The sequence below is a fragment of the Apium graveolens genome, chromosome 1 (genome assembly GCF_009905375.1).
Source record: "Apium graveolens cultivar Ventura chromosome 1, ASM990537v1, whole genome shotgun sequence".
In the NCBI taxonomy this organism is placed as follows: Eukaryota; Viridiplantae; Streptophyta; class Magnoliopsida; order Apiales; family Apiaceae; genus Apium; species Apium graveolens.
Window position 1 is genome coordinate 177,816,629 of NC_133647.1, and position 24,543 is coordinate 177,841,171.

A 24,543-nucleotide genomic window follows, 5' to 3' on the forward strand; every position below is an offset into this window, starting at 1 on the left:
CACTTTTGGAATAGTGACCTTTGTAATAAGAATTTTGGATTAATAGATTGTATTTTCTTTTAGTTTCGGTTTAGAATTAATAGTCTGAAAAGTCAGGCTGTTACAGTAACTACATCTATTAGGATAAAACTTCTTACTTTTAATTCAAATGGTAAGAAAGTTGGATTTTTGGAGCTAGATGACTTGTCACTTGGCAGATCCAACATCCAAGACCTCAGAGCAGTTATCTATCAAAATGATGAATTTACAGAAGAGCTGAAGGATATCAAACAGAGAGTGGAAATATATTTGAATGTTCTTGAAGAAAATCTACTCAAGAAATTCTTTGATGATGCTACTGGATTTATCAAAATTGAAGATTGAAGATAAAGTTTGATACATTAATAATAAGATTGTACATATGTTTATATTTCTGCATTTAGATAGTTTTGACATCGTCGATTGGGAACTTGTACATAAATTACTTAATGCACAAGTTGGGGGAGATTGTTAGATGAAACTGGTAATATCAATATTTAATTATCAAAGTTTGCCATCAGCACTTGATATCAGAGTTTGACAAAGATGACGTCATCAGCATTTGTCGTCAGTATTTGCTGATCAGTACTTATAATTGGTATTTGTTCATATCAGTATTTGTCAAGCTGGAAATCAGGAGATATTACAAGAGGATATATTTGCAGAGATATGTCGGTGTAGGACTTTACTTATTGTAACAATCAATAGTTGGATATGTATTATGATTCCTTTTACACTTGTAACATATCTTCTAGATTGATTGTGTAACTGTGCAGTATATAAGCACGGATTAGGTTAACACTATATGTGTCGAACATTGATATATCATACACATAACTTATTAGCTCTCAAGTATATTTGTTCATCCTTTGAGAAGTATTGTAATCAGTTTTTATTCTTTAATATAAAAATTGTTCTTATCTGTTGAGTTCTTTATTTCGATTTGATTGCTTAACTATCCCCCCTACAGTTGATTTAAGACCTAACATATACTGACTTATCGACATCTCAACTTCTCTATAGGCCAAATTCACTTCTCTACAAGTAAAGTGACTTCTCTTGAGGTGACTTCTCTACAAGTGAATTGACTTCTCTATAGGCCAAATTTGACTTCTCGATATAACTTGATATGTAACTTCTTGACATTTGACTTAGAACATTTTTCAATCCACAACATTATTCTTCACCAAACAGTTTATCTTCATTATGAGACATGATCAGGCTTGATCTTCTTTCAGAGATTTATTCCTAGTTTGTTGGTTGTTTACTGAAAAAAACTCCAGTCCGGTCTATATAAATATTTCTATAGACTCAAGAAACATCATTACAGATTACATAAGATTACAAGTCAACTAAATCTCAAGATTATTGTTATATAAATGGTATGTCTTGCACAATACTTGTTACCCAGCAGAATAGAAATGATGAGGTCCACATCATGACCATTAAACAGATCATAAAGTAAGTGTATATCTTAAGTTCTCTCTCGTGATCATGAGAGATGACACCTTCTGATTCACCAAGGCTTCGTTATGCGATTGGATATAGGGATCATTCACATCAAGAAACCAAGGCACGTCTAATATGAGTAGAGATTGACCATTTCCTACTCGACATGAGCTTCTTTGTTTGATAAAACTCTGTGCTTCAAACACAAATCTCCATACATAGATTGTTTTCAATCTTGGCTTTCAAAAATGATTCAGAGGGAAAATATCGAGCTTTATAAACTTTTGACGTCAGCTTCTCTGAGATTGGTTAATATACTCCAAGCTTGCTTCCGTAGCAAAGCAACCTAAGTTAATAATCTTTATTAATAAACTAAACTTCTTTTCATATTTTGGTTTTACTAATTTTTTATTTAACAGCTTTTGGTTTTATCACTTTTTAAATCTTATTATAACTCTAAATATTTTTATTTTATTTTTGTTTCCTAAATGATATATAATTCTATATTATCTTTTGATTACTATATAACTTATAATTATATATGTAATTTTTACCCTTTTTTAATTCTTATATTTATATTATTTTGTAGATTGGAATTATACCTTAATTATTTTAATTCACTTTGTTTAATATTAGCTGCAATTAATAACTTAATTATTATCTCAAATTAAATCTACCCCAAAATAGTTTTAAAAGAATGATCATGACAAGTTTAATGGAATAGTTGCACTGATTTTTTCAAATACAAAAGTATTAAAAATTAATAACTAATAATTTTTTTAATAAGGGAAACCTATTTTCGCGGTACTTTGTTTTCACTACTTTTTTGTTTCACCAATTTTTGAATCCAATTATAACTATAAACCTATTATTTTTATTCTTTTTTGACTCATATATGATAAATAATTTTATATTCTCTTTGTTTTCTAGATGTCTTATAATTATATATGTATAATTTTTACCCATTTCTTAATTGTTATATACCTTGTATTTATATATTGAAATCATACCTTAATTACTTTAATTAACTTCATTAGATGCAATTATTAACTTAACTATTATCTCAAATTAAATTTACACCAAAAAATATTTAATAGGTTGATCGACAAATTAAATGTAATAGTTGCACCGAATTTAACAAATACAAAATATTAAAATCTAAAAAATTTATTAATTTTTTCTTTTAATATGAAAATTTATATAATATTTTAATAAAATAAACAAAACCCTACATACATTATAATTCCCATATTCATACATATAGAATTGTTTTTAGCACCAAAATAAAAATTTATACATATATAAATAATATTTTGTTAGAAAAGAAATATGCAAATGTAAACTATATAAAAAACTCATCCAGCTACCAATAAATAATCCGATTTAAAAATTATTGCAAATTCAAATTATAGACAATCTATACACTTTATTAACAAGAGAAACACCCCTGAAATACAATAATATAATGGTAATACTAAAATTATCAAATTTTATTTATCACTCAAATTTGGATTTATTCTCTTTAATGTATATAATAATACAAGATTTATCTATTTTATTTTGGTTCTGCTCATGATTATATATTATAATTTATCATATATTTTCATCCTATTTTCAAATTTAATACTCTACAATGACATTATTTTCAATTTTGTGTAACTAAATAACTAATATGATAGATATAATCTAACCAATTGAAAGTTCCGTCAAAATTAACTCTATTTGCTTACTACATTTTCGAAGGTGGGTAGATACTTTTAGTTGTTAATAATGGTGATTTATACATGCTTAAACTGTTCATCAATTGTGATGCTGACTGTTTGGTTATAATCTTAATGTAAAGCATTAGTTATGTCTCGACACATAATAATGTGGAGTTTGATATTTATAAGATTTGAATTAATGAAAAATGTATTTAATTTTCAAAACAAAGTTGGTAATAATAATATTAATTTATTTATTATATATGCTAATCATAATTTAGAATTATTTTTTAAAAAATATATAGTAAATGGGCTATTTATCGGAAACTAAATTGTAAAACAGACCATGAAAATGGGCTTCTGACTGGGCTTTTGTTACAGTCCGATTCGCTTTTACACATTCGTAGCCGAAGATAATTATCATCCGTGGTATGGTTCTTTGTGATAAACAAATTGAATATGTCTACGTGTTTTTAGTATATGAAAATAATAATTTTATATATTATCTTTCAGAAAAATCATGAAAGAAATCTGTAATACAAAACTTAAATTATAATTACGTGCAAAAAGAATGAATTGTGTTGGTTATAGGCCCAACAGGACTCATTGAATGAAGGCCCAATATGCGGTTAAGCTACTGGGCCGACGGACCTCCGGCCCACGAAGCGAAGGCCCACGAAAGCCCAGGTCAAGGCCTACTACTCGCAGACCGTTGGACAGAACAAGGGACATAACGTCCCTTTTCACTCCCTCCTTAATGATTTGTAACGGCTGGACATTCAATGCAGAATTGGGTATAAAAATCCTTGTGAAGTAAGACAAAACATACACACATTCTCTCGCAATTACTCTGTTTTTCTTGTATTATTACCCTATTCTTACAGCCAGATTCTGATTCTCACACCGGAGGTGAATTGGGGGTATAAACCCTCGCATTCTCTTCACTTTCAGGTACGGCCGAAACTACCTTCAATCCAGCCGAAACTACCTTCAATCCAGCCGAAACCTGTTCTAGCGACGGAAAGGATCTAGGCGTAACAAATTGAATAAGGATTCGAAACAGAAAGTGTACATTTAATTTCTTCATCTTGAAGGCCTACAACAGCTTATTTTTCCCCTCTGATTGCTGCAACTTGCACCAAATATATAGTGGAGATTAGCGGGATTACAAATTTAAATTACAGAGTCAAGTTAATCACATGCTGATGCTATACATTTCATAATATTATGGTTGTACAAATGTACACGTGTTCTATTAGTACATCTCATCTCATGTTAGAGTACAACTAGTGCCAAGACTCAAACTACAGAAAACTGTCATATTTCTACAACGTTTTTAAACTTTACGCACTCCTCTCCTTGATAAGGTATTTCCTCTTTCATATTAAATTCTCTGTATTTCCTCTCCTAAATAATGGCGTTTCTTAAGATCCTATTTATGTTTCTTCTCTTATCATTTTCTGGTGATCGCTACACTACTTCTGCCTACTTGCTTCATCATCAAGGTACGATTTTTCTTCCAATATTATAGTAACTAGTGTATGCACCATCCATGAACACATGACAAAAGAAATATATACAGTACTAGCATGATTTTTTTAACACAAAAAATATTACAAGAAAACAGGGTAAAATCAACCGGACATAACCGACCGACGTCGATTTGGTCACCTTAAAACCGACCGATGTCAGTGGTCGGTTATATGCCAACTAAATGACACCGTATCGATGACGTGGCACACATAAAACCGACCATAGACAGGTGGTCGGTTTTACCGAAAAAACGACATCGTTTTGCTGATGTGTCACTTTTAAAACCGACCTCTTAACCGACCGTTTTTGACGGTCGGTTTTGTCCTGTTTTCTTGTAGCGAATAGAATGGGTTGTGGGGAAAATAAGTGCCCCGTGTACGCTATTCGTTATTTTTTCCTTTACATGAAATGATACCTTTCATCTATACTAAATTCTTTGAAAAGCGTTACCAATGATTTCATTTTTTACCGAGAAAATGTAACGGATTATTATAGATGTGTTATAATGTCAATTTACTCTGTTTTGGTCACGCAGATTGATTGATATTATGTTTGATCTGCAGTTGAGAAGCAAAATTTCGTGACATTTTCCGATTGTGGGAGGGGATACAGAAAGATGGGTCCTTTGAACTGTGAAAACGGAGGTGGTTTTACGAACAAAGATGGAGCTGCTTCTTCCGAAAGCCTAAAAACCGCATTACCGTCACCACCGGCACCCAGGCCCGGCTTGACAGTACAGCAAACCAGGCCATGTAAAAAGGGTACAAGGGCTCCGCATAATTAGCCGTCCCATTCATGAGGATTGTGCCTAGATACGTACGTGTATGATTTCTCAGCAAGTCGTTGGACGTCGATTAATATGTGTTTTGCATGTTGAAGTTGTATAAAGTTAATAGTGTTTGGTGTGTCATGTTTTGCTTTAGCGTTTAAACTCCAAGTCAAATTTATAATAATTTGACATCTAGTTAAAGTAAGCCAGCCATGATGGAGGTTTTGCTTATATTGTGACCCCTCGTCAGAATTTATGAGAATTTTCGGTACTTGATTTTTGTTATGTTATGCAAAATTTGGTATTAAATATGTTATAGAGATTATTAAAGAAAAAAGGATCGTAAATAATTAAAAAAAAGGTTGAAAATAGTTATGTCAATTGAAAATTGATGCAAAATCGATCACGAACATTTACAGTCAGTTTTTTAAAATCTCATTAATTTTGACTCAATCGGTTGAAAAAAAAAATGATCCTCAACCGATTATATATATATATATATATATATTTACCGATATTTTTAATTATATATAACTTATTGATTTACAAATATATGACTCACACGCCACGTGAAAATCCAGGCCATAAGTGTACAAGTGGTGGTGATATACTGGTATTTGTATATTTTATTCCCGTTTGAAAAAAGTGGTTGTATGTTTCTTCTACCCTCATGAAGATATATAACAACATTTTAGTACAAAATAAAGAAAAGGCGGTTGAATTCTTGAATACGACCACTACATTTACATACTAAAACCATTTTCCATATAACACATGGATAATAAAGGAAAGCAATCTCTGGCGGCGGGGACCACCATGTCATGTTGTCATGTGAATTGTGATGAACAAATATTATACTACTCCACTATTCTTTTCTTTTCCGATACAGTTTTCATCCACACTTGGACCAAATCGGCATTTACAATCGCCAAATAATCTAAAAGATGAAATTATAAATGGACAACAATAATCATGCAAACACCTGATTTACCATGTACTGAAAACAGGGAAATGCTATTCGCAGAGAAACATGAAAAAAGATGAAAATATCTATGTATTATTTTTCTTTTTTTCTTTTTATTGTATATATGCAGAGACAGATATGTCATCTCATGTTTTGAGAGCTCCTGGAACAAAAAATGTGTCCTGAAATAATATTTTCCTCAAAAAATCATTAACTACTTGTTTTAATTAGTTTTTATATCTATAAAAGATGAATTCCCGAGCCATCTATTTTATAAATTGATATAAATGACTACTGATCTATTTTGGAAATTCGTCCAGAGTTCCCGACTTTGATCTTCAATGCAATTATGCAAGACGGTAGCCTGCAGAGAATACTGAAAAGTCCATTTACGCGAAAATGACATAATAGTAGTGACTTTTTATTTTCTTAATCGAATTTAAAGTTCTGAAATTAGATGATAATGAAAAATTAAGGAAAGGTGCATGATCATTAGTACTTTTGGTAATCCACATTGCTTAGTACTTTTGGTAATCCACATTGCTTATATCAAATCGTACCTTAATTAGAGCGCGCAATCGGGTCGTGTTGTGTACTTTCGTATCGTGTAATTTTGTGTTTCGTGTACGTAAACATGAAACCCATATCCGACCCGAAATGATTTCGTATACCCATATGTGAAACCCATATCCGATTCGAATCGTATCGTGTACTTTTCGTGTATATTAAATAAAAAATTAATATAATATGAGTAAAGTGTATTTCGTGTACTCGCATTTAGGCTGTCAGACCACTTGGAATACTAACTTTCGGAAACTATCACTTGCTATACTAAAGTTCTAATTTTTTAACAAAGTGTGTACTTTCGTCAAATCTTGCTAACCCCGTTAATTTTCTCAAGGGTATTTTCATCTTTTTCAACTTTGGAACGTAATAATTACCTTTATGATGTATATCCAGACTTTTTGTTCATTGAATACACTCCTGTAATAATACTCTTGATATACAGTAAAACCTCTATAAATTAATATAGTTGGGACCGGAGAATTCTATTAATTTAGAGATGTATTAATTAATCGATAAATTAATAATTATTAATTTATAGAGAATTTTCGGTAGCAAACAAAATTAACTTTTGATTAAATTTTTATTCACATAAATTTAAATAAAATGAATTGTACAATTTATATTTTATACTTAATTCAATTAATTCAATGTATATGAATTTAGAAAGTCAATGTAATGTACCATATATTAGATACAAAGTCCATGTAGTGTATAAGTTAAATTCATTGTATTTTACATAGAAAATATTCAATGTATATTAGGAAAATTCAAAGTACATGAATTAATTTAATTCATTGTATTTTACATAGAAAGTATTCAATGTATGTGTAGTCATAAAATATATTATATATACTGTATATACTAGATTGGGGGAAAAATTATACAAACAAAACAATGGTTTCTCATCTAAAAGTGTCACAAAATCAACAATGACGGATGAAGCAAGAAAAGCATTATGTGAATATAAAAGGGAAAATTCATCATGCACTCAAAAAGATCTCCAGTTGTGGCTCGAGAATAAGTTTCATCTAAAAGTTAGTCAAGGTACAATATCAAATACACTGAAAAGGTCAGCAGACTATCTTGCAGCTAATTAATTGGAGAAAAGAAAAGATATTAAGTGACATAAACCAGCAAAATATCCAGATATGGAGAAGGTTCTCTATGAATGGTTTCTCCAGTACCAAGATCGTGTTAATATGACAGGATAGCTAATTTTAGAGAAGGCAAAAGAGACCATGAAAATTTTATACCCTCAACAAGATCAGGAGCACACTTTTTCTCAAGGTTGGCTTGAGAAATTCAAGTTAAGACATGATATTAAGTCATTTCGTCGCTTTGGAGAAAGTGGTTCTGTTGATGTACAGGACATGGAGAAGAAACTGGAGTCCATAAGGGAAAAAATAAACCAGTTCCCTATGAAAGATGTTTTTAACATGGACGAAACTGGTTTATTTTACAGGTTACAAACTGATCACTCTCTTGCTACGAAACAACTTGAAGGAAGAAAACAAGACAAAGAAAGGCTCACGGTTGTTATATGTTGCAATGAAGATGGCTCTGAAAAAATTCCTTTATGGATTATTGGAAAGTATGCAAAGCCACGGTGCTTCAGAATGTTAACATGGGCAGCTTGAATTGTCATTATCGTGCAAACAAAAAAGCTTGGATGACTAGTGTACTTTTTGATGAATACATTCGTTGGTTTGATAGCCAAATGCAAGGCAGAAGAATTTTGTTTGTGGTAGATAACTGTCCAGCACATCCAAAAAATATTGAAGGACTACAAAATGTTGAGTTGTACTTCTTGCCACCTAACATGACATCAAAAATCCAACCTTGTGATGCAGGAATTATAAGAGCTTTCAAGATGCACTATCGCAGGAGATTTTATCGTGGGTTATTAGAAGGTTATGAGTTGGGACAATCTGATCCAGAAAAGATTAATGTTTTGGATGCTATCAATTATGCAGTCGCGACGTGGACGACAAATGTAAAACAAGAGTCAATAGCAAGGTGCTTTCAACATTGCAAAATTCGTTCCATAGATGAAGTTTCGAGCAATTTAAATGAACATACAACTCCGGAAGAATACATTCATGAACTTGAGGTGATGATTAAGTATCTAGGTTATCGTAATAAAATGGATGTTAATAACTTCTTAGATTATCCGGGTGAAAATGAATCATGTTCCGAGGTCCAGAGTATAGAAGAGATTGCAAACACCATCCTTGAAAATAGTGTTGAAGATGATCTTGAAGACGATACAACACCGTTGGAGCCGGTTACACGTAAAGAAGCACTCAAGGCATCAAAAATGCTTAATAACTTTTTGATGCAACATGAAAGCACCACACCCGAGCTTTTGGATGCAATAAGGAAGATTAGGGATGAGCTTCATGTTGATTTAAATTATATGAAAAAGCAAACTACAATTGAATCATATTTTACAAAGATGTAATAGCTATATTTTTATGAATATAAGGGAATTATTAATTTATAGTTTTATTGGGACCATATTTTTATACAGGGTTTTCAAAAAAATTATTATCTTATTATCTTATCGAAATTGATCATTTTTTGAACTGGCCCAAGTCGGGACCGGACAAAATTATTAATTTAGAGAGATTATTAATTAATCGAGTATTAATTTACAGAGGTTTTACTGTACACACATCCCTTCGATACAATATATATACAACCAACCCTTTTCTTCCGATCAAAACCAATTCTTTTCCTTCGATCCAATTTTTTCTCAATCGCAGTATTCAAATGCTCTGTCGCCTGAGTCTTAGCTTGTTCATTATTATAGAAATGTTCCTAGGCTATATCCAAACTTTTGACAAGCTCAAAATCAATACAATTAAAAACACAAATAAATACAATCTGTGGACAAATTGTCGTACCTGAGAGCGTGAATTACCGAAAGGATTATGACGAGGAGAGGATGCCGATGATGACGATGAAGAAACTAAAACTAGAGTTCTGGTCTTCTGGATAAGCGAGAGGAGAGGAGATGGAGAAACGGAGAGTGAAGGGAGAGAAAGAGATACGACGGCGCGTGATCGGAGAAAGGAGAGAGAAGACGGCGGAGAAGGAGGAGGAGGTTGCCATGAAACAACTGGGGGTTAAATTTTAACCCAGTGTGAGCATGCCTCCAGTGAAATGCAAAGTAACTAAGGATGCATCTTTCGAATTCCTCTATAAGCTTTATAAATAAGGAATCAACTTCCGGATCATGAGAAAATAATGCGTATATATTCTCCTCAACCCCTTCTGTTTTTTTTAATGTAGTCAGAAGCTAACTTGCACAAATGAGGACATTCTCTTTTGTTAGCGAACCCCATTTGTCTAGCTGCACCCAAATAATGCACAAGACATCGATATGCACAGAATTTGAAAGTAAATCTTTGTTAATTAAAATTGATATCATATTATAGAGGAGAAAAAACGAGTTTAATGCAATTTAAATGAACTGATTCGGTTAAGAAATGAAAGATATATAAGAGTTCCAAGTTCTTAACAAATTGTTAATGGCGGAAATGGTTTTGAAGAAGAAGATGATATTTAAAAAACGATTTTACCCCTAATTTTTCTAACAGCGTTAAGCTGATTTGACGGAAATACACATTTTGCAAAAGTTCTGGATTTTGAGTATAGCAAATGATACTTTTTGAATATCGGTATTGCAAGTGGTCTGACAGGTAAAGTGCAAGTACACAAAGTGCACTTTACTCATATAATATATATATATATATATACATATAATATATAAAAAAATCTATTTTAATGTATAATTTAATGAAATATGGAGAGTGTATATATAAATATATATATTTTTTTACATAGTATTCTATAAAAATTTGTAAATATTTATATTATATTATATTGTATACATAAATATATGCATGTGTTATATATATTAATTTATAAACATATTTATCTCATTTAATTTCGTGTACTTTCGTGTACCTAAATTGAAACCCATATCCGACACTAAATCTATCGTGTAATTTCGTGTTCGTGTACATTCGTGTTTCGTATACCAAAAATTAAAACCCATATTAGTATTTTTCGCGCCGTTTCGTGTCGTGTACCAAATTGTCCGCTCTAACCTTAATTCACCGAATGAGATTCATGAAAAAAATCAATCAACATATATAAAATATCAGTGACACAATAGAAAAGTTTGACGTGGTTATCATTATCTATACTATACTATTACTCCCTATGTACCTTAATACATTGCACATATTGTGAATGACACAGGTTTTAAGAAACAATCAGTAAGTGGTAATTAAAAAATGCAAGTGGCTTAAACAACTGTTTTACATGAAAAATTTCAAAAAACAGTGGGAAACATCAACAAATATTCCCGCCTAATTATAAAAGCAACCACTCAGATTGCAGCATTACATACACACATATTACAATCAAAATTTACAAGTATAAATTGGAAAAGAAACATCAGATTGCATTATTGCTTTACCCCCCTCTGTTCAGAAATGAGTTATACTTTCCCTTTTGATTTGAATGAACCAGCAGAAGAAGACACAGAAGAACTGGAAAATCATCATCACAGAAGGAGGGCAAAGCTCAGCTGTGATTCAAGGATGCAAGTAGTAATGTGGCTTCTGAACAATCAGGCAGAGGGGAAACTGAAGCATGGTGTAGTTCAAGAAGTGACAAAACTCGACGGATCCGGAGCAACCACTGGATCTGAAGAAAGAGGGGATGGAGGAGCATCGTTTTGATCCAAGGGGACTTCAATCTCACTTGCATGCAATGCCGATTTAGGATTTTCATCTAATTTCGCTACCGTCTCATCTGATTTCGCCACCGATTCCTCAAAACTATTTGGACCACATCTCAATCGAATATCTTCTCGACTGTAACTGTGTTCCCCATCACATAAATCACCTTTATCACAGTGATTGGGATCGGAGCACTCGTACATATTTGTAGATTCATCATCGGAATCGGAAAACCCGTAATGAACACTCATATTTATGAAGAAGAGAAATTAGGGTTTTGATGACGGCAGAGAGAAGGGAGAGAAAAGAGAAGAATAAGAGTCAGTGGTGAGAGAATGGTGAGAGAATGAGTATAGATAAGTAAGTGGGGGTAATAAAATAGAATATTTAGATAAAAAAATTTGTTTTTGTAATGTAATGTTTTTTTTACTTTTATGTTAAAAGTAGAAAGTGAGAAAAGTAATTTAATTTACCTAAAAAGGAAAGTGGGAAAAGTTTTTAGGGACGGAGGGAGTATAAGCGAAACATGGTTTCGTTTGGTCGGTTGGTTAACAACTTCCTAAAAAATATGTTAACACCTTCCAAAAAAAGTTTAGACAAATATTATTTAATTAAAATAAATAAATCATGTATCTAATATAACTACAAATTCTATTAATTATAATCCCGCTTGATATCTAAGAGCACTCAACTTCTTTTTTAGTAGGAAATCAAACACTTACAAAATTAATTTTATTAATTCAAATTATAATATAATAAAATATTTATTAAATCAAGGAAAAATTAAAAAAAATAGCAAATCATCAATATACATTTATATTCAAGACTCCCACTTTTGTATAGGCCCTACACCCACCATATAGATTGCACAAGAAAAAAAGACTTTTTAAAATTTTAACTATTGAAATTTTGAATCCTTCAATAATATATAATACATATAAAATAATACGTAAATATTTTAACTTTATTAATTTTAATAATATATAACCATTATTTTATATAATTTAGTTTTACGAAATAACAAAATAGTAAAATTACAAATATTATAATCAGTCCGTGTATCGCACGGGTTATATGCTGGTACTTTTTATACGTGTTTTTAGATTAATAGGAATAAATATTGTCATAAATTGCGGGCTTAAATGTATTTCTCAGTTTTATATATCCCTTTTTACGGTGTTTCGCTCTCCTTTTAAATATTTTAAAGATTAAAAAATTTATTTTAATTTGTAAATTAAAACTAGGGAACTAGATTTGTACCTTACTCAAGGTTTGTTTGGCAAATTATATAAGCCAGCTTTTTAACTTTACCTTATAGACGCGTGTTTACCTACTCAATTTATAAGTTGAATTTACAATTCACAAGCGTAATGTTAGTATTGGCGTATTTTTTTCAAGTTATTTTGATTTTTAAATTCAATTTTAAAATATATTTTTTAAAAATGTTAATTTAATTTAAAATATAATAATTAAAATAATTTTATTTAAATATTATTTTTTTTGTCACAATTTAAAAATTATTTACTATAGTTCATTTATGTAAAAAAACATTGACTTATAATTAAAATTATTTAGACACTTGTATAACCTATAAATATTTATCGTTATTTATTTGAAGATTAACCAAACTGACAATATATAAACACATATATAAAGATAGAGCTGATAAGAATATTATTTTATTTTCTTTAGCTATCAAACAATAAAATCATAATTAGTGGCCCACCCAAACTCTTTTAAAATTGATGTTGCGAAAAGAAAGTGGACAGTAACTTTATACACTAGTTTAAGCTATCTCTCAACAATTTTGTACTTTAATGAAATACATTAGTAGGATAACATCGACCCTCTTCATCGTAGATTCGTATATGATATTATTAATTTATTACAATACATAAAAAGAAAATAGAAATATGAAAGGCAGCCTCCCAACTCCCAGGCCCAGCTCATCCGAACAGTAAATAAACTATTTTTTACAGTTATACGGGAAATAAATTAGCCATCGAAGATTGCTCTGCATGATTAGGACTCAACAGAAGAAAAGCTGTTCGATTCCGCGATCAAATAATTCGTTTACCTTTTTTATATCTGTTTGACAATTATCAGTCCAAATAACGAAAATAATCAGGAGACAAAAGAAGGGGAACAAAGCAAAAGCGGGTCAAACCTTTTCACTCCCCACTCTTTTATTTCCACATGCTTCAGAAAATGCCAAGAGGTAGGTAGTTCATGATTCCTTTCTTTCTTCTTCTAGAAGAGAGCAATGCTACGGGTTCTAACTTCTCCCGGACAATTTTGGACACGCCTTGAAACAATACGAAAATTTAATATTTATACTGTATTTTTAGTGCATGACACGCAAATACACGAATACAAAGTATAAGGTCGTGATTTAGTGTCTGTTTTATGTTCAATCTTCGAGTACACGACAAGACAAGTATACGACATAAATATATATTTTAATAAAATTTTAATATTTTTTATAAATATATGTAGAATTATAATAAATGTATGCATATTTATTTTTAAAATATTATTTGATTTCATTATATTGCATAAAATTGAGATCTAAATATAATTTTCATATATTTTATTATTTTTTACCTAAAAATCTTATATTTTAATTAATATTAATATTCGATTAAATATATATTAATATTCAATTAACACGACATACACGACACAAAACGACACGAAACGAAAGTACACGAACACGAATTTACACGAACACTAAACATGTCGGTTTTGTGTTTGACATTCAAGTACACGAAATAAGAAAATACACGACACGAACGATTGACAGATCTCGCTGCAAGTGTAAAAAAAAAATCATGATTTCACATGTAAAATTTTATACCAAAGGATGAAGGAGATGATCTATGTCAATTATTTACAAACTAGCCGATTACAGGACTAACAATCTAGCATTTAAAAATAATTTTCAAATTTGAAGACTCTAACATTTCTTTTACACTATTACTTAAAAAGATTTTCAGGTTACCTTTTTTTCCAGCTGGTTAGACATATTCACTGGCTTTGACAAGATTATATAAAGTAAATTTTATAGCATTGGCATGTTCTATGATATTTACTTTAGTAACCAATGTACTGTGTTTCAATAGATTCACTATTTAAATAAATTATTATCCAATATAAAAATTTGTCGAGAGTTATTCAAATTTCAAAATTTCTGATCACAACACTTGATGATCAAGTAAACTAAATTTATTTAATATATACATCATACAAAACAATGTTTCATATAATTAAATTTATTAAACATGGCATGAGTCCCAGAACTAAAAATTGTAGAAGACAGGCTAAAGTAGGCTTGGTCGATAGACGGAAAGAACTCCGTATATGTTTGCTTAACACCCTGCAAAAAAAATAGAGAGGAAGGAATGAGGTCAAACTAATTAACGATTTTAATTTGAAAGGTAAATTTTGAATGCGATAACGTGTTTGAGTTTCAGTCTTCTGGAATCTGGACTCTGAAAGTTGTCCGCTATTCTTTCTCTTCTGCTTTATGGTTTCTGTTCAAGTGGTTGCTATCCTTTCTTCAATGATTTGTGTTGTTGTAGGATGCTGTAAAGGAAATGTTATTTACAGAACATTTTTTTTTGTTTTCAGAGCTGTGGAATGCGAAATTATCAAATTACCTTTGTATTAATCTTTTCAGAAGATGTTTATTGTAAATGCAGGGGGTAGTTTAATACTTTCACTCAGTTTTTGATTTGGAAACAAAAAACTTACTATGGAAATAACATTTCCCATTCTATAAATGAAGCTGGCCGTGTATGAAGTAGCTGGATGGGGTCTTAGTTTTATGATTACTAGCTTAAAACCCGTGCGATGCACGGGTTCCGTTAATATTTATATTTTATATGATTTTATTTAAATTTTAATATAAATAAATAAATACGTTAATTAATAACAATATAATTATAATTTGATTGTGTATAACTTTAAATTAAATTAAATAGTATAGTATAAAGTAGTATATGGTTGATAACATTTGAACCATTAACCTTATTTATAAATAATAATTAAATGTTTAATGTTGGCGGGGTTCGAATCTGTGAACTTGGTTAGTGTATTTATTTATATTATTATAAATATTAATATAAATATTTGTTTTTGGCAGGATTCGAATCTAGAAATTTATTTGTAATTTATAAATAATAATAAAAATATTTATTATTGGCGGGATTCGAACCTGTAAGCTTGACTTGTGTATTTTTTTTTAGTATTCGAATCTAACGGTTATGATCATTTGGTTAAGAGATCTGACGGTCGTGATCGAAAGAGATAACCAAAAAGGGTTAACCAAATTACAAATTATACCCCTATTCGGTTATTATAGTTTAGTATAGATTATTTTGTTTTAATTATACCATAGATTAGTTTCCCGGGCATAAGCATGATTACACAATACTTCCTCGGCACTGTATTTTTTATATTATTTTTTTTGCACGTTTTTCAATATTAGTTTAAAGTATAATTTTATAATATTTTTTTTTAAAAAAAATTACTAAATAAAAATTTTATGTTTAAACTTTTATTCAAAAAAATATAAAAAAAAACATTATGAAACTATACTTATAGAAATCTCGAAATACGTGCAAACAATGAACATAAACTATCCAACATGATGGTGGGGGTATATATTTTAATTAAATTAATAGTTAAAAGTTAATATATTTTTAAAATATAATAATCATTGTATATTAATTTTTTGATATTTGTAATTTATATGTCTTAACAAACATATTTCATATTTTGTTTACATATTTTAAGTGACCATTTTCAATGATATCGAAGAAAAAATGAGATTAAAAAAAATAAAAATTAAAGAAACGTAAAAATGAATAAGAGAAAGTATTAATTGAAGAAGAAAATATAAATAAAGAGGAGAGATAATTAATGGAGATAGAATATATATTTAAAAATTAGTGGAACTTGACTGTTAGGTCCCAATATGTTTGTAGAAGGGGGGTTGAATACAAACTATACCGTTTAATAAAATTTAATGCGGAATAAAAAAGTGAAACAAAATTCAAGTTAAATAAAACTATTATTAAACTTGAAAGGTGTTACAACAACGGTATCGATTACAAGGGATTAATATTAAATTAATTATCACAAATCTAGAATAAATTCAACATGAACTTTTTCTATTTTTGCAATAAAAAGGATCAAATGCTAGAAGCAATTTGAGATTAAGTTCTAGGAATTTTAATCCGTTAGATAGTTACACAAGAACAAGAGAATGATTTCTAGTGTTTTGGATTTAACTTTAATAGCTATAAATTAATGTTCTTGAAGTAGCAGTTGAAGAGATGAAATGTTTTGCGGCTCTGCTTTTCTTTTGTTCTTGAGTTGTTGAAGAAGTGTATGTCTGCTGCTTGTCTTTAAATTTAATCAACAGAACTGAAATGAACTGGCAAAACAATCTGTGAATTGGCATGACTTTCGGTATGACTATCTCCTGAACTAGCATGCCAATCGGCATGACAATCTGTTGAACTAGCATGACAATCGGTGAGACAATCACTTGAACTAGCAAGACAATTCCATAGCTAGTAGAACTTTCGGTATGACAATCTATTTGAGCTAGTATGACTTTCGGTATGACAATCTGATTGTCATACCAGTTCAATTAATTGTCATGCTGAATTAATATTGAATATAAATTCAAAATCAATTCTGAAAATTTATAATATTAATTCAGAATTAATTAATCAATTAATTCAATTAATAAATAAATAAATTAATCTTTGCAGATATAATTTATTTTCTTAATTAAACTATATGACTTAATTAATTAATAGAGAATTAATATTACTCTTCAACAATAACCATTATTCTGAAAATCTTCTGAAAATCACTGTCAATATAAATCAATTCCACCACTTCAATGTTGACACACAATGTACTGTCTGGTTCATGAGTGACTAACTTTCGTGACGTTTCTTCATGTCTTGACTTTGATAACTTGATTTTCTTCATATTAAATCCCTGTAATTATCTGATACCTTGACAAGATCTCTGTCACTTGATTAAATCCACAATCTTGATTTATATCACCGAGGCTTGATCAAATTCTTGAACTTCTTCCAGTGAAGTAATTCCTCAAGTCTGTAGATGAACATTGTTTCCGAATCCTTTGACATATGTTACTTTGAGATATCTCTTTGACGGTAGATCCACTATTTACTTGTTACACTCTTATTTGAGTTGAGTTAAATTCTCGAATAAACAAATATGCTGTGACATATTCCTTTCATTGACAAGTCAACAACTTATTTTAAAGAAGAAAATATATATGGCTAGTTTAATAAGAGAATGATACATGTTATTGTACCATCTTTGTATAGTGTAGATATGTTTGTATTAAAATGACATTGATCAAGTTGTTAGGGTTTGTTCTTTTTCAATTCATGACTTTTAGTCCTTGAAATCTTTAGATTGATTATATTTTTTGGATAAATATTTGATTAATTTATATTATACTCCCTCATATTGTCGAAAATCAATATTTAAACCTCATTAATTTTAGGTTTGCGAAGGTACAGTGTAGCTATTTGATTTGTTAATTGATCTAGGGGTTCAGATTTTTATATTTCATTTGTCTCCTATCTTCCACTCCATCAAAATTGGGTTCCGATTTTTTTTATTAGTTTGTTCTATTCAGCGAATGACGCACGTAAGCAGATACAAAAATACCATATATATATGTGAATTAATATGTATTCATAGACCTAACGAATCAGACTAGAAAGACTCAACTCATCTAACTTAACTCATCTAAAAAATTCACCTGTCTTTTACTATATATTTAGCATAAATCATTGAAATCATAAATTTTAATTTTCATTCTATAATATATATATATATAATTCTCTTTCTATAATATATATATATATATATATATATAATAAAATATAGCACATCATTGCATTTGCTTTAAATTATAACCTTGGAATGCATGCAGGGGAAGATTTCCATGACCTGGAAGATTAATTTCTGGCATGTGGCTTATAATTGGGCTTGTTTAAGCCCAAGAAGCTTGTCCACATGGTTGTAAGTTGGGATTCTCAAATCAAATATAATCAATAATATCATCTACAAGACATAATCGGTAAGTATTTGTTTGTGCTGTTTTAGCAATTTACCTCAAACAACTTCTTATTTGTACGATTTTAGCAATTTACCTCAAACAATTTCTTTTAGGAAAATATAAGAAACAATTTTTCAAAAACAAAGAAGAAAAAGATATATTTCATTCTTTCCGGAAAAAAACAAAAAAAACAGCTATTCTCATAAAAGTATACAAGTACATGGTCCTTTTCTATGTAAATAATCACGAGTCCGGAATAAGTAGAAACAAGAAAATAAGAGGTGTTGGTGGCATTTCTTTCCTGAATTGCCTGTATTGAATGAAATGTCAAACTCTTCGAAAATATAAATTTACTCCTAACATCCAGTGTTACAGATTTCGGAAATCGGAATTATTCGGTTGAGGTACTGATTTATGATTTATCGGACGATTTTTAAAAAATCGGATGATGTATCGGCGATTTATCGGGAATCGGTCAAATCAGATCAATATTTTTAACCGATTTTTGAGCGATTAATCGGCGATTTTTGAAAAATCGGCCGATTTCTATAACAGAGCTAAAATCATTATAATTCCTCAAAGTATTGTGTGAGCAGACAAATTTGATAAATATACAAAATATCTTTATAATTTCTCAAAGTATTGTGTGAGTTATAAAAAACGGGCAGCACTATTATTAGGAATAATTAAGTTAAATTATGATGTCTTCAAATCGGGGGAGGGTGAATTGAACTTGAAGTCATGAATGTCATCAACGATAGAATGCTTTTTGCAGTTACCGGAAAAGTTCGAGCATGATGGCCTGAAAAAATTCTTGAAGACAAACCTCTCATACTGAATGGTGGAGCTAGAATATGGTACTTAAGGACCGTCCTTTTATGACATACTAGTATTTTTGCCCGCTACGCTTGGCGTAAATATTTTTTAAAAATAATATTTTTATAATCCTTTCTCTGATAGAGAGTTTTTTTAGTGAATATGTTTTTCGGTTGATCTCATATTATATTAGATTAAAAAAATTATCTTTAATATGATAATAAGTTAAACAAAAAAAATTAACAAATTAACAACAAAATCAGTATTCAAACAATTGGTTTTGGTATTCTAAGAGTAGCAAATTTAATTTGTGATATTCTAATTTGTAATAAAATCATGACTAATAATTAGTTGCATGTATTGAAAATTTATTTAGATGGAAAGTAGTATTAAATAATTACAAACAAATTTTAATTTACGGCAAAATAAGAAATTTTAAACAATATCTAGAAATCAACAAATAATATTATCAAATGCTCTTTTAAAAATAATACAATATATATATATATATATATATTTGTTATTACATTTACATTTTCCATACATTCATAGAATTTTTTTGAGTAAAATAGACAATATACATATATATATAGTCATAATAATTTTTTTAATATTTGAAAATTGCACACATATCTTTTTTGAGTAAAATTAGTAACTTTTACAATTTTAAAACATGTAACTGCTATATTCTTGTTTGACTTTACTAAGCAGTAAATAAGAATAGATAAGAGTAGGTAGGGTAGTTTCTAGGTGGTTTTTATTGTCCGGAAATACTCTCCGTTACACAACTTCCTTCATTTTCATGTATACAAATTCTCAGAAACTCATCTCACAATGAAAGTGTCAAACTCCTAATTCAGTTTGGGGGTAAGGGGTAGATGAAATTAGGTAATACTTCCTTTCTATTCAACTTTCATGAATTACTTTTAACTTCAAATTGTACTGCCATTTGCATGTGAATAATTTATCTCTTTTGATGTGTACCTTTTTCTTCTATCTTCATAGAGACATGGATTGTGAAGAGAGTAAGATTAGATTCATATGCCGTAATTATGCTTGTTCATAACAAAAAGGCCGATTGGTAATATTCTTTCTATTGTCTTGTACTTCAATTCGATTTCTTCAAAAACCTTTTATAAAGTATTTTCAGTGATATGCATTTTTCAGTCTACGAATTGAAGTTATTGTCCATCTTTTCATTAATATTCTGGATGTGTATTGTTCATTGTAGAAATTACCGATTTTTTTCATCTGAGATATGGATCAAAGTTAACAAAGAAAGTATATCTACATGTGCAATCAAATGCTATATGGTCTGGTCGTATCTCTGAAAACCATGAATATATTGAGGGTTTGGAGGAGATGATGTGCTTTCACAATATTAAACCATATCACGTTGTCATCATGGAGTATAAAAGTGGTGGAAACTTTAATGTAGAAATCTTTAATCCATACTGTGTTCCAATTGATTATACTTTAGACCACAATGTTCGATTAGGTCAGGCAGAGAAATTGGATGGGATTGCTGAAAATGTTCAATTTAGTGATTTAGAAGTGGCAAAACTGTTTGAGTGTTACCGCTATAATGCCTACTACAATTTTGTTGTTATGCACACTCTACGTATCGAGGCAAATCATTTGATAGAAGCATCTGGCCTGAAGGTATATCTTTCTAAAACAAAATTTGGGTAATATCTTTGTGCAATGTTTCAGTTAGCATGTTCTTCTTTGAGGTTGAATGAGTCTTTTTTATTTTGTAGGTTCTTTCATCACAAGCATGTTCTTCTTTGAGGTTGAATGAGTCTGTGCAATTTATTGAAATTGGATTTGGTAAATTCCATTGGACCATTAAACTGAAATGGCTCAATGGTGAGGTTGTTAGATATATTGGTGATGTCATGTCTAATCTGATTTGTTTAGTTTCAGAACTTACTATCAGAACTTAACTGGAAATCAGAACTTACTGAAGACAGGAAGTTATCAGAACTTAAGCCATCAGGATTTACATCAGAACTTAAGTGCGGATACACTTCAGGGATGAAAAGCGGCTGAGTTACATGAGAGGATCTGGATTAAACAAAAGAAGATATGCTTGGAGAGTTGTACAACTAAAGGACTACAATAGATAATCTTTGATTGATGTATTTTAGGAAACTGAACATATCATATCAATTAGGAGATATCTTGTAACTGTGTAGTATATAAACACAGATTAGGGTTTACACTATATGTGTTATCATTCACGAGAATATTATTCATTGTAACCCTAACAACTCTTAGTGATATCTTACATCACTGAGAGAGTAGATTAAACCTACTGTAACAGAGTTTGATATATTGAATAAACTTGTATTCTGTTACATACTTGTGTTTATAATCGAATTGATTGTAGATACTATATTCAACCCCCTTCTATAGTATCATTGAGGCCTAATATTTTTTTGACAAAGGATGGATTCAGTTTGTTCGTAATTGCAATGTCCATGAAGGAGATCAGTTGGTGTTTTCGAAATAGCTTTCTAGCAATTCATTTAGAGTAGTACTTTTCTCAGACAATTTATGTGTTGCGCCTTTAAATGATGAAGGTAATGACTGTATCTTTTCTAATTAATTGCCAATTTTTATTCTACTATTTAACATTTTTTCGTTTATTATGTACTGTAGATGCTTCATCGAGTATTCATCCCAAATTTATTAAACTAATGCGCAGGAGTACAATAGAAAATGCTAACCTGGTATTTGATATATATTATCGTACTTATATGTTGGATAACCTAAAATCTTTATTGAGTTTTGCTAAATAATTTAAAATTTACAAGAAGTGCCTCTTATTTTTATGCAAAAATTTGGACGTAACGTGAATCGTGGTATTGTAGAGGTTCATCTTTGTGGTGGGAAAGTAATGAACTTCAAATTCTGTTCAGTAACACAAAATATATTTGGTCTAAAGCGGTTCATGCAGAAGTATAGGATTTTATGTAATCACATGTTTGTATTCACTTATATTGGTAGCTGCAAGTTTGAGTTGGAAGTGTATGATTCTCAGTGTGGGACTCATTTCCGTGATGATGACGGTTATTTATGCCTTGATAAATTTGTACTGCCAGAACCTGGATCACAAGCGATTTTCTTATCTAGTGTTAGTGGCACTTTAATTGAAGGTATTTCTTTTGTTTTCAGTACCCAGCATCATCATTTAGATAATTTTCGTACAAATGATGAATTTACCGGTCTTCTTCTGTGAAGATGATGATGATGACAAAAAGGAGTTTAATTATTCACCAGCTAATGTAGTCATTGAAGTAGAATGTACCTTAATTGTAGCCTTATTTTGTTTAAAGTAGAAACTACATTATGCAGAGATATAACATTATATTGGGACTGATATATTGATTCTTACGGTAAGATAATGCCAATGATGAAACATTGTCTAACTCATTCTCAGGTAATGCCAAATATTAAATTTCAGCATTCTTACAACATTCTTCCGCATACACATTAATACAACATTCTTCTTTTTTTAATATTTAAAGTGAAGTTTATAAACCTTCATTGCATTCTTCTCTTAATTTTGTAGAAACTGAGTCGAACATTCGACTGATTGATATTTCCTCTTCTTCAGAAGACACCAATGAAGGTGTGTAACATATCTTCATTACAAAATTAGTATTGTCCACCTCGGTGAAACATACTGAAACTTAGCACATATGCTCTGTAATTTAAGTAAAACCTGCTGTTAGTCGCTAAACACGCGCTAATAATACACGCAAGTATACGCGTTCGCAAGTAATATAGAATTATTTCTAGTTCATTCCCACTGGGACTGGTTTAGGTTAAGTTCAATTTATGCACCTATGAAACAATGTATGGTTATCGCTCAATGCTAAGACAAATCACAAATTGGGTTTGATTAAACTAAGAGATTATACTAAATAGCATTAAATAAGAGAATAAGATTGATTGGATTAATATATATGACAAACATGGGATTCTAACTTCATTAAGTACTTCATTCAATAGTCTCTTCGTTCTTAACCTTAGCATGTAATGGCGATGACACTAATCAGATAACACGAAACTGATATACGCCAACTTTCGTTGCACGAATACCATACTACCAGACATCCACAAAAGAGATAGAAGCTGAATAGATACCAATTATATTGAGACCCTATATATCTATAGAATTTGACAACATAACGGTTTAAACACAAGTTATCTATCTTGATTGCATAGGGCAAGTAAGATGATTAAAATTACCCACGAATCATGCATAACAATACATGAACCTATGCTAGTATGACAAGTTCTAAATCCTTAAATTCACTTTCACTTCATTAAGAATTAACACACTATCTTATAAGTTCGCGACGCTCATAAGATGAATATGCGCAACCAATACTAGGTTATCATACAATCAACGCACACTAAGGTATCACAACAAATCAACTAAAGAAATCCATAAATAAATCCGCTAGGACCCCATGATAACGATTAGCCCATAATCGGACTCATCATCAATGTGGGTTCCGATGAAAATATGGTATAATAAACGTAGTCTTTATAACGATTAATAAATAAAACCAAGTACGAAACAATAGTAAGGTTCACAAATAAGTGTTAGGAATATGTTGTGTACTTGATGATAAGCTAAACAAAACATCCTAGTAGATTTAACTTAGTGAATTTTGTAGCACCTGACGGATGATCAATTATAGTCCCGACGGATGATTAAATATAGTCCCGACGGATGACTAATTGATATCCACCGGGTGAGTAGCTTATGTAACAATAAGTAATGTAACACATTTCTACAAACAACTTTGTATAGATTCTGTAGTAGATTATGA

The 24,543-nt window shown here is 30.3% G+C and overlaps 1 pseudogene; it reads left to right on the forward strand.

The window, feature by feature from the left end:
* The first annotated feature begins 7,678 nt into the window (after window positions 1-7,678).
* Window positions 7,679-9,602, forward strand: LOC141712078 (CENP-B homolog protein 2-like; annotated as a pseudogene).
* Window positions 9,603-24,543: the final 14,941 nt, after the last annotated feature.